Below are 12,300 nucleotides of genomic sequence, written 5' to 3'. Positions count from 1 at the left end.
CTGTGTACAAGTCTTTGTGGGCATGGATCAGTTTTCTATTGCTGCTGAAACAAATTACCACAAATTTAGGGCTCAAAACATTAGCCATTTGCTATCTCACCATTCTGTATGTCGGAGGTCTGGTTACAGAATTGCTCATTGGGACCCTCTGCTTAGGGTTTCCAAGGCTGAAGTCAAGGTGTTGGACATCGTTGGGTCTCATCTGGAAGCTCTGTGGGGAAGAGTCCAAGTTCATCTGTTTCCTTGCAGCTGTAGGGCTGAGGTCTCATTTCTTTGCTAGCTCCCAGCACAGGACAGCCTTTGGGCTTAGAAAATGCCCCCTGGCTCTTCCTCATGGCCACCTGTGTCTCAAAGCATCAAAGGCACATCAAATTTTTCATATGCTCAGAATCTCTCTGACTTCTCTCCTGCTGCATCTCTACTGACTCCAGCTGGAGAAAATTCTCTGCTTTTAAGAGTTCATGTGATCATATTTTCCCGTATGATACAGGATGATCTCCCTTAATTACATTTGCAAAACTCCTCTTGCCATAGTCATAGATTCCAGGGATTAGGGTCTGAACATCTTAATAGGTCATTTTGTCTACCACAGGTTATACGTTTCAGTTTATATTGAGTTAAATACCATAGTGAAATGCCTAGGTTGGAAGGTAGGTGTGTATTTAACTTTACAAAAAAATAATATGCCAGTTTATATTCCTACCAGCAGCATGTGAAAGTTCTATTTGTTCCATATCCTTGCCAACACTTGGTATTGTCAGTCTTTTCTTATTTTAGCCATTCTAAATACGTAGTTTCTTTTGCATTTCCCTGATGACCAATGATGTTAACCACCATTTCATTTGATCCTTGGTCATTTGTATATTTTCTTTTATCAGTTGTCTATTCAAATATTTTGTCCATCTTTTTGATTGGGTTATTTATCTTTTTATATCTGATTGTAAAGATTCGTTCTGTGTTCTGTGATTAAATGCTTTGTGAGTTATACGTATCGAGTCACATTCTAATCTGTGACTCAACCTTTTTATTATATTAGAGTGACTTCCTAAGAGCTAAAATTTTTAATTATGATAAAGTGCAGATTATCATTTTTTCTTTATCATTCATGCTTTTTGTATTTTAAGAAATCTTTGCCCACCCTAAAATTACAAAGATTTTCTCCTGTGTTTTCATCTAGAATTTTTATCACTTATAATTTTACATTTATGTCTGTGACCCATATCAAATTAATTTTATGTATGATGTGAGTTAAGGGCCAATGTTCTTATTTTCTGTCTTTTTTTTTTTTTTAATTTTTTTTTTCAACGTTTATTTATTTTTGGGACAGAGAGAGACAGAGCATGAACAGGGGAGGGGCAGAGAGAGAGGGAGACACAGAATTGGAAACAGGCTCCAGGCTCTGAGCCATCAGCCCAGAGCCTGACGCGGGGCTCGAACTCACGGACCGCAAGATCGTGACCTGGCTGAAGTCGGATGCTTAACCGACTGCGCCACCCAGGCGCCCCTCAATGTTCTTATTTTCTAATGGATGCCCAATAGTTACATTTGTTGAAAACTTCCTTTTTCCTTACTAAATTGCCTTGCCATCTTTGTCAAAAGCAATTGAAAATATATGTGTGTGGGACACCTGGGTGGCTCAATCAGTTAAGTGTGCGACTTTTGATTTCGGCTCAGGTCATGATCTCATGGTTGGTTAGTCTGACCGAGTTAGTCCCTGTGCTGACAGCATGGAGTCTGCTTGGGATTCTCTCTCCCTCTGGCTCATTTCCCCTCCCCCACCTCACAGATGTGTGCACTCTCACTCTCTCTCAAAATAAATAAGTAGACTTAAAAAAATATGTGTGGATCTATTTCTGGACTCTGTATTCTGTTTCATTGTTTGTCCTTTTGCCAATACCTCCTTGTGTGATTAATGCAGATTATAGTATGACTTGAAATCAGGTTGTGCAAATCCTCCAATTTTGTTTACCTTAAAGAATTGCTTTAGCTATTACAGGTCATTTATATTTCCATATGTGTTTTACAATTAGTTTGTCAATTTCTATAAAAAATCTTGCTGGAATTCTTACAGGGATTGCTTTTCATCTATAGATAAGTTTGGGGGGAATTGACATTTCAACTGTATCCAAACTTCCAATTCAGAAATGGTGTGTTTTTCCATGTAATCAATGTTCTTTACTCTTAATTGTAGAAGACTTTTATGTCTTTTGTTGTATTTATTGCTAAGTATGTTTACTGATGCCATTTTATTTCACTTAGCGCAATACCCTCTAGTTCCATGCATGTTGTCACAAATGGCAATATCTCATTTTTTATGGCTGAGTAATATTCCATGGTATATATACACCACGTCTTTTTATCCATTCATCTATTGATGGACACTTAGGTTGCTTCCACATCTTGGCTATTGTAAAAAATGATGCAATAAACCTAGGGGTGCACATATCTTTTTTAATTAGTGTTTTTTTAATGTTTTATTTATTTTTAAGATGAGAGAGACAGAGCATGAGTGGGAATGGGGCAGAGAGAGAGGGAGACACAGAATCTGAAGCAGGCTCCAGGCTCTGAGCTGTCAGCACAGAGCTTGATGCGGGGCCCAAACTCACAAACTGTGAGATCATGACCTGAGCTGAAGTCGGACGCTCAACCGACTGAGCCAGCCGGGGGCCCCTGAATTAGTGTTTTCCTTTTCTTTGGGTAAATACCCAAGTGGAGTTACTGGATCATATTGTATTTCTATTTTTAATTTTTTGAGGAACCTCTCCATACTGTTTTCTACAGGGGTCACATAAAATTACATTCTCACCAACAGAGCACAAAGGTTACCTTTTCTCCACATTCTCATCAACACTTATTATTTCTTGTCTTATTTCTTGTCTAGCCAATATCACTGGTGTGAGGTGGTATCTCATTGTAGCTTTGATCTGATCTGCATTTCTCTGATGATTAGTGATGTTAGCATTTTTCATATATCCATGGCCAGCTTTATGTCTTCTTTGGAGAAATGTCTATTCAGGTCCTCTGCCCATTTTTTAATTGAATTGTTTGTTTGGGGTTTTAAAAAAATATATTGAGTTGTGCGAGGGTTTTTTCCCCTATATTTTGGATATATCATTTGTAAATATCTTCTCCCATTTGGTAGGTTGTTTTTTCATTTTGTTGATGGCTTCCTTTGCTGTGTAAAAATTTTTACTTTGGTGTAGTTCCAATAGTTTACTTTTGCTTTTGTTTCCTTTGCCTCAGGAAACATCTAGAAAGAAACTGGTAGGGCCATTGTTAGAGAAAGTACTACCTGTACTCACGTCTGGGGTTTTTATGGTTTCTGGTCTCAAATTTAGGTCTTTAGTCCACTCGAGTTTATTTTTTGTGGATGGTCTAAGAAAGTGGTCCAGTTTCAGCCTCTTGTATGTAGCTGTCCAGTTTTCCCAACACCATTTGTTGAAGAGACTATCTTTTCCCCATTGCATACTCTTGCCTGCTCTGTCACAGATTAATTGACCATCTAAGCATGGGTTTATTTCTGGGCCTTGTATTCTGTTCCATTGATATATATGTCTACTTTTGTGCCAGTATCATACTGCTTTGATTACTGCAGTGTTGTAGTCTAGTTTGAAATCTGAGATTTCCAGCTTTGTTCTTTCTCAAGATTGTTTTGGCTATTCAGGGTCTTTTGTGGTTTCGTACACATTTTAAGATTATTTGTTCTAGTTCTGTGAAAAATGCTGTTGGTATTTTGGTATGGATTGCATTAAATCTGTAGATTGTTTTGATTAGTAAGGACATTTGAACAATATTAATTCTTTCAATCCATGAGCACGGTATATCTTTCCATTTGTTTATGTCACCTTCAATTTCTTTCATCAGAGTCTTATAGTTTTCAGAGTTTTGAGACAACTAGCTGTAGCCACCATGGGCTTACTAGTGGGTGGAGCTGACATTCTTCCTGCCAATTAGCCACTGCCACAGCTGCAAGGGCACCAAAGGGCAGGGCTTGCTCCATGGACAGCTAGCTAACTGGTATTGTGGTAGGAACTATGGGTGCACTGTTGTGGGGGTTATCTTCCCCTCTCCCCAGGGCAGGAGCTGGTTTGGAGAGGTAATGGATGGGGGCTGCTGCAAGGTGTGGCATGGTAGTAGGCACTTTTGAGGGTCCCGTCCCAGTGGCAGATGGGTTGGGTGGAGTGGCTCTACAGGGGAGCAAGTGGGAGGCACCTGCTTGCTAGCAAGGTGGATGGAGAATGTTAGAACTGGCTCCTGCAAGCGTCCAGGTATCTAGGCTCTGGAAGGGCAAGAATGCTAAAGGCAAATGCTCAGTCTATGTTTATTGAAATGATCATTTGTTTTATTCTGTTAATATGAAAAATTACACTGATTGATATTTAAATGTTAAATATCTTTATTAGATTTTGCTGGTTTCATAAGATTAGTTGGGAAATGTTGACCTCTTCTATTTTGCAAAAGGGTTTATGTAAGATTGGTGCTATTTCTTCCTTGCAATGGTAGCAATCACTGGTGAACCGTCCAGGCCTGGAGTTTTCTCTGTTGAAAGGTTTTAAATACCAATTCCATTTCATTAATAGATATGTAGGACTATTCAGGTTTTGCCATATGTTGTGTTAATTTTGGCAAGTTGTCATTTTCAAAACAATTTTCCCATTTCTCTTTTTATCTTGATCAGTCTAGCTAGATGTTTATCAATTTTGCTGATCTTTCCAAAGAACCAAAAGAACCCCTTGTGGAGTAGACATGAGGCCAACCCACAGAGAAGAGCCCAGTCTCCCTGGCCCCAGAGCTTAATGCAAAGCCCCCAACAGAGCCCAGCCCAGATCAGCCAATTTCCAGCCAGCCAGCCTGCAGATACAGGAGAGAGAATAGGTGATTGCAATTTCCAGTAACTGAATTTTGGAGGTGTTTTGTTTTTTTTGCTTTTAATTTTTTTAAATTATTATGTTTGTTTATTTTGAGAGAGAGGGACAGAGTGTGAGTGGGGGAGGGGCAGAGAGAGACGGAGACACAGAATCCAAAGCAGGCTCCAGGCTCTGAGCTGTCAGCACAGAGCCCAATATGGGGCTCGAACCCATGAGTGTGAGATCATGACCTGAGTCAAAGTCGGACGCTCAACCGACCTGGAGGTGCTTTGTTAAGCAGCTATGGCTGACTGATATAGTTTATAGGTACTTCATTTAACCAGTTTTCTATGGATGGACATTTAGCAAAGTGAATGATTCTAAACAAAGCTTGGCTCATCTTTAGAAAGCACTTCTAGAAGACTTATCTCTAGAAGAATTGTAGAGTCTAAGGGTTTGCACATTTGAATATTTTAAATAATATTCTTGAATTATGCTCATCAAAGCTATGCTGATTCACATTCCCACCAGCAGTTTGTAAGCATCTATGTTTCCTCACAGTTCCAACACTAAAGGTTAAAACATTTAATTTTCATCACTCTAATAAGTGAAATATAATATCTATTAAATTTCCCTGAGCACTGGGTGGCTTAATAGTTTCCATGTATGCATTGGCCACTTACATTTCTTCTCTAAATTGCCCCTTATGTTCTTTTTTTCTTCTATAAAAATATTTTTTCCTTTCCTGATTGTCTGTAAGAGATTTTTATATATTCTTCATGTTACCCTTTTATCTGCTAAAAATATTACAAATATTTTAATTTGTGACTTCTTTTTAAACTTTGTAGTTTAAAAAGATACCTTATGGTATCCTTTGTTGGAGAGAAGTTTAAAGCACAGTTAAATCTGTTCATTTGTTTTTCTTTATATCTACTAGATTTCCCTAAAAATGCTTTTCCCATCCAAAAAGTTCCTAAAAATTCTATCATATTTGGGGTGCATTGATGGCTTGGTTAAGCGCCTGATTCTTGATTCCAGCTCAGGTCATGATCTCGTAGTTCCTGAGATCAAGCCCCACATTGGGAGTCTGCACTGTTAGTGCAGAACCTGCTTGGAATCCTTTCTGTCCATCTCTCTCCTCCTTCCCTGCACGTGCACACACACACTCTCTCAAAAATAAACGTTAAAAAAAACAAAAAAAAATTCTATCGTATTTACTACTATTATTTTTATAATACTTTTTATTATTTTACATCTTTAAATCATCTGACATTAGTTTCGGGTTATTATTTTGAGTGAAGTATAAGGTTCCTTTTCCAAACAATAGGTGATTATTCCAACAGTGTTTATCAAATACTCCATTATTACTTCTTTAATTTGAAATGTCAAATTAAAGCTAAATTTATGAGTTGTTTCTAGAATTTCCATCCTATTCCACTGAGGTCTCATAGTCTTCTGACAATACTGTGCTGTTCGATTGCTAATGTCTTAAGCCATATTTTGTTTTTTGCGCAAAATACTTCCTAGTGCTCTTCAGACATATTTTTTATTCTTGGTATTTGCACTTCCAGATGAACTTGAGAATATTAACAAATTCATAAGAAAATCTATGTGGATTTTGTTTGGGATTGCATCAAATATATAGGTTAATTTTTTTATGTTTTTATTTATTTTTGAGACAGAGAGAGAGAGAGACAGAGCATGATCAGGGGATGGGCAGAGAGAGAGAGAGGGAGACACAGAATCTGAAGCAAGCTCCAGGCTCTGAGATGTCAGCACGGAGACCGATGCAGGGCTTGAACCCATTAGCCATGAGATCACGACTTGAGCTGAAGTCGGATGCTTAACAGACTGAACCACCCAGGTACCCCATATATAGGTTTTTTTTTTAATTTTTTTTCAACGTTTATTTATTTTTGGGACAGAGAGAGACAGAGCATGAACGGGGGAGGGGCAGAGAGAGAGGGAGACACAGAATCGGAAACAGGCTCCAGGCTCTGAGCCATCAGCCCAGAGCCTGACGCGGGGCTCGAACTCACGGACCGCGAGATCGTGACCTGGCTGATGTCGGACGCTTAACCAACTGCGCCACCCAGGCGCCCCTATATAGGTTGATATGTAGAGAATCATAGTCTGACAACATTGAGTCATTGCACCTGATTTACATCTTGATTTTTAGAAATACTTAAAAATTATTCGGTTTTCTTCAGGTGGGTTTTGCTCAATTCTTGTTAGCTTTAGTCTTAGAGTTTGTTTTTGTTGTTCTGAAGGGACTCTATTGACATGAAAATCTTTTATCTGATATATGAGGCCAAAAATAAGGTTAATAGCATTTATGATGTGATCCCATTTTTGTAAAGAATATCTGTATATACGGATATTTGTATGTACAGAAAATCTTTGAGTATAATTGCTCATTTCACTGTCTCTACTAGGTTGATCTCTTTTGGGGTAGGAGCCATTGTTTGATGACTTTATATGTAACAGAGAAGCTGGCACATATCAGGAGCTCAAAACACGCTTGTAAAATGAATGAATGAATGAAATAAAGGGATATTGAGTGACCTACATACAAAGGATAATTATCTTTTCCCTGACTATATGGAATTATGGATTTCCTTAGCTTCTTTCTGCTTTGCTGTATTTTCTGATTTTTCTCTTGTGATCATGTATTATCTTGTACTTTAGAAAAATAAAGAAGATGATTTTCACTTGGAAAAAGAAGAAAACCATAACGAAAGAGCACCATACTATGTATCTCCCTTAATACTTGTAATATTTTAAAATTACAAGTAAAATTAACATACAACGTTATATTCGTTTCAGGTATAAAATACAGTGAATCAACATTTTTGTATATTACTCAGTGCTGATTACAATAAGTGTATTCCCTTTATCTATTTAACCCGTCCTCACTGCCCTCCACTCTGGTAACCACCATTTGTTCTCTACGTTTAACAGTCTGGTTTTTTAAAATTTTTTCAATTAAAATTTTTTTAATGTTTATTTATTTTTCAGAGAGAGGGAGAGAGAGAGAGTGTGTGAGCAGGGGAGGGGCAGAGGGGCGGGGGAGACACAGAATCTGAAGCAGGCTCCAGACTCCAAGCTGTCAGCACAGAGCCCAACGCAGGGCTGGAAATCATGAACCACAAGATTATGACTTGAGCCGAAGTCGGACGCTTAACCAACTGAGCCAATCAGGTGACCCATTAACAGTCTGGGTTTTTTTTTTTAACTGTTTGTCTTTTTTTCCCCTCCATTTGTGTGTTTTGCTTCTTAAATTCCACATGAGTGAAATCATATGGTATATGTCTTTCCCTGACTGACTTCTTCACTTAGCAGTATACTCTCTAGCTCATTTCATGTTTTTGCAAATGGCGAGATTTCATTTTTTTGGCTGAGTAATATTCCTGTGTGTGTGTGTGTGTGTGTGTGTGTGTACCGCATCTTCTTTATCCATTCATCTATCGACGGACACTTGGGTTGTTTCCATATCTTGGCTATTGTGAATAATGCTGCGGTAAACATAGGATGCATATCTTTTTGAATGAATGTTTTCATTTCCTTTGTGTAAATAGCCAGTAGTGGAATTACTGGGTCATATGATAATTCTATCTTTAATTTTTTGAGCAAGGCCCATATTGTTTTCCACAGTGGCTACACGAGTTTGCATTTCTACTAACAATGTACAAAATTCCTTTTTCGCACATCCTCACCAACACTTGCTGTCTCTCGTGTTGTTGATTTTAGTCATTCTGACAGGTATGAAGTGATATCTCATTGTGGCTTTGGTTTCCATTTCCCTGATGATCAGTGATGTTGAGCTAAAATGTTCATATTACCCAAAGTAATCCACACATCTAATGCAATCCCTATCAAAAGACCAAGAGCATTTTTCACAGAGCTAGGACAAATAATCCTAAAATGTTCATGGAACTGCAAAAGACCCTGAATAGTCAAAGTAATCTTGAGAAGGAAGAACAAACCTGGAGATACCGCAATCCCGGATTTCAAGATATACAACAAAGCGGTAGTAATCAAAACAACATGGTACTGGCACACAAACAGACACATAGATCAATGGAACAGAACAGAGAGCCCAGAAATAAACACACGATTATATAGTCAAATTAATCTTGGACACAGAGAGCAAGAACATGCAATGGGAAAAAGTCTTTACACAAATGGCGTTGGGAAAACTGGATGGCTACATGCAAGAGAATGAGACTGGGCCACTTTCTTACACCATACACAAAAAATAAAGACCTAAATGGATTAAAGACCCAAATGTGACACCTGAAGCCATAAAAATCCTAGAAGAAAGTACAGGCAGTAATTTCTCTGACGTCAACCATAGCGACATTTTTCTAGATATGTCTTCTGAGGCAAGGGGAATTAAAAGAAAAATTAACTGTTGGGACTGCATCAAAACAAAAAGCTGTTGGCACGGAGAAGAAAATAATCAACAAAACAAGAAGACAACCTACTGAATGGGAGAAGGTATTGACAAGTGACATATCTTATAGGGAGTTAACACTACTTGTAAATTTAAAAAAGAGAAACAACTGTGTAGACCCTAAAAATGGCTAGGGAGGCAGGTGGTTCACCCATCCAGATGACCCCTTATTCCAATTTTAGAAGCTTGGTTTTGCCGTCTGAAAAATGGGATTAGTTTTGCCTTGCCTTTGCCTGTCTCTGATCCTCCCAGGTTGCGTAAAGACGGGTTTGCTTGTGCTTATGTGGAGCTCCAGGCCCTCAGCACAGGCCAGCACAGTCAGGAGGCATTAGAGGGAAGTGAGGGAAAGTAATTCTTCAGTCCCTGAGGTTGCTTTTACATTATGATGATATATGGTATACGTTGCTACAATGCCCAGGGCGCACTTACGGGGAGGACGGACCAGGAAGCCCTGAGGGCTGGGAGGGCCACCAGGTCAATAATATATGCAGCTGGCAGAAGAGAACACCGACCTCACTTCCTCCAGAGAATAGATGACTCTAACCCTGGAGTCCTGGTTTGCATGTAAATAATGAGCAATGGTACCACTTGGCTGCTTGTATCATTGAGGACAGAGTGAAACAAGAATGAGAGAGACAAATTAGAAAAATATGAGGGCACCACTTATAGATCTGTGCAAGGAAGTATAATTCATCAGCTTAATTTTGCTCTCTCTAGAAACACAGCACAGTGTTGGTACGTTTCTATACCCGAGGTCAAAAAAATTTTTTTTTCTTGGTATGATGATTATCAAGTAACAAAAAATTAATCATAAGCTTCTCAGGAGGCAGACCGATGCATCAGTTACAACATTTGGCAATGGAGCCCTTTATAACCCCACCTGGCACGAAGCGGTCGCCCCATGATGACTCCGTTGGTAATACCCTGGGAAGTGGCTGAGGGTGTGTGATTTGGGGACGTTGGGTTCTCTCTCTAAGCCTGGTTACAGGCAGCAGCCTAGCCTAGGGTCTGCTCCATCTGGAAGCTCCTGGTTTGCTTTTTAAAACATTTTCTTAAGGACAGCCAGCCCTTCATGTGCCCTGCATTTCCCGTGCTAGCACAGAGTGCAGTGTGCCACTGATGCTTCCCCTGACACTTAAAAATTGCTTTTAATTGACAATTTTTAGAGCAGTTTTAGGCTCATCGCTAAATTGAGAAGATACAGAGATTACCAACATGCCCCTCCAGCCCCCACGCATGCACAGCACTCCTCCGTTATTAACGTCCCCCACCAGCGTGGTACATTTGTTACAACTGATGAACGTACATTGACATATACCCACCAAAGTCTTTTGTTTATTTTAGAGTTCACTCTTGGTGTTGTACATCCTGTGGGTTTGGGACAAATGTATAATGACATGTATCCATCATCATGGTATCCTACAGAACAGTTCCACTGCCCTCAAAATCCTCTGTGCTCCCCCCCCCCACCCACCACCGATTCATCCCCTCCCCCAACCCCAAAACTGCTGGTAACCACTGGTCTATTTTTTTGTCTCCATAGTTTTGCCCTTATCAGAATGTCATGTAGTTGGAATCATACAGTATGTGGCTTTTTCAAATTAGCTTCTTTTACCTGGTAACATGCCCTTAAGTTCCTTCCATGTTTTTGCATGCCTTGATAGCTCATTTCTTCTTAGTGTTTGAATAACATTCCATTGTCTGGATGTACCACAGCTTACTTGTCCATTTACCTAGTGACGGGCATCTTGGTTACTTTCATATATTTTCGATTATGAATACAGCTGTTATAAACATTTGTGTGTGGGTTTTGTGTGAACATGTTTTCAACTCCTTTGGGCAAATATCAAGGAGTGTGATTGCTGGATTGTATGGTAAGGGTATGTTTAGTTTTGCAAGAAATTGCCAAGCTGTCTTCCAGAATGACTACACTGTTTTGTACTCCCACCAACAACGAATGTGAATTCTTGTTGCTCCATACCCTTGCCAGCATTTGGTGCTGTCAGTGTTTCAGATTTTGGTCATCCTAATAGGTATGTAGTGGTATTTTTTTGTTCACACTCTACTTTTTTATTATGGAAAATATAAACATATGCAGGAGTAGATGGGAAAGTATAATACTCCCTTCTCCATATCCATCCCCCAACTTTTACTATTATCAATTCATGGCCATTTTGCTTCATCTCTACCTGTACCTCCTCCTCTTTCCTCTTTACATGCCCACAGGCTGGGGAACTGGGTGTCTTGGCGAGAAATCCAGCCTTGTGCAAGATTCCAGGGCACAGAAAGCCAGGCCTGAATCATGATGAGCCCATGACCTTGTCAATGCCAGGGAAAGAGGAAAACCCAGGCCAGAGAAGAAAAAACCCGAGAAGCCACAAGAGCCATCTTCAAATTTTGGCAAGACAATCAAGGAGCAGGGGAAACTGATTTTGAAAGCTCGAACTCCAGGGAGACGAATTTGGGGTATAACTTAAGGAAAAATGTTCAAAACACAGAAAATAGTATGGAACGGTATTCACCAAATGCTGATACCAATGGTGACCATGTCCAGAGCAAGCACCCCCTCACTGGCGATGTGTCCAGATGGAGCACGATTGCCCAATCTGGACAATTGGAAGAACCACTCGGGAGCTTATTGAAATACAGATATCATGCATGCGTGCAGGTCTGGAGGAGGGCCCAATAGTTTTTTTTTTTTTTTTTTAATTTCATAACATTTAAATCTTGACTGGATATTGGATGATATTAAGACATTATTAATTTCCAGCAGATGTTGAGACGATGCTCAACATCACTAATCATCAGGGAAATGCAAATCAAAACTACAATGAAGTATCATGGCACAACTGTTAGGATGGCTAGTCTCAAGAAACAAAAGATAACGAATGTCAGAGAAGATGGTGCGGCTGGGTGGCTCAGTCGTTTGAGCGTCTGACTCTTGATTTCGGCTCAGGTCATGAGCTTATGGTTTGTGAGATTGAGCCCCACTTTGGG

This window comes from Leopardus geoffroyi, chromosome E2 (genome assembly GCF_018350155.1).
Source record: "Leopardus geoffroyi isolate Oge1 chromosome E2, O.geoffroyi_Oge1_pat1.0, whole genome shotgun sequence".
NCBI lineage: Eukaryota > Metazoa > Chordata > Mammalia > Carnivora > Felidae > Leopardus > Leopardus geoffroyi.
Note: the sequence above shows the minus strand (reverse complement) of the source record.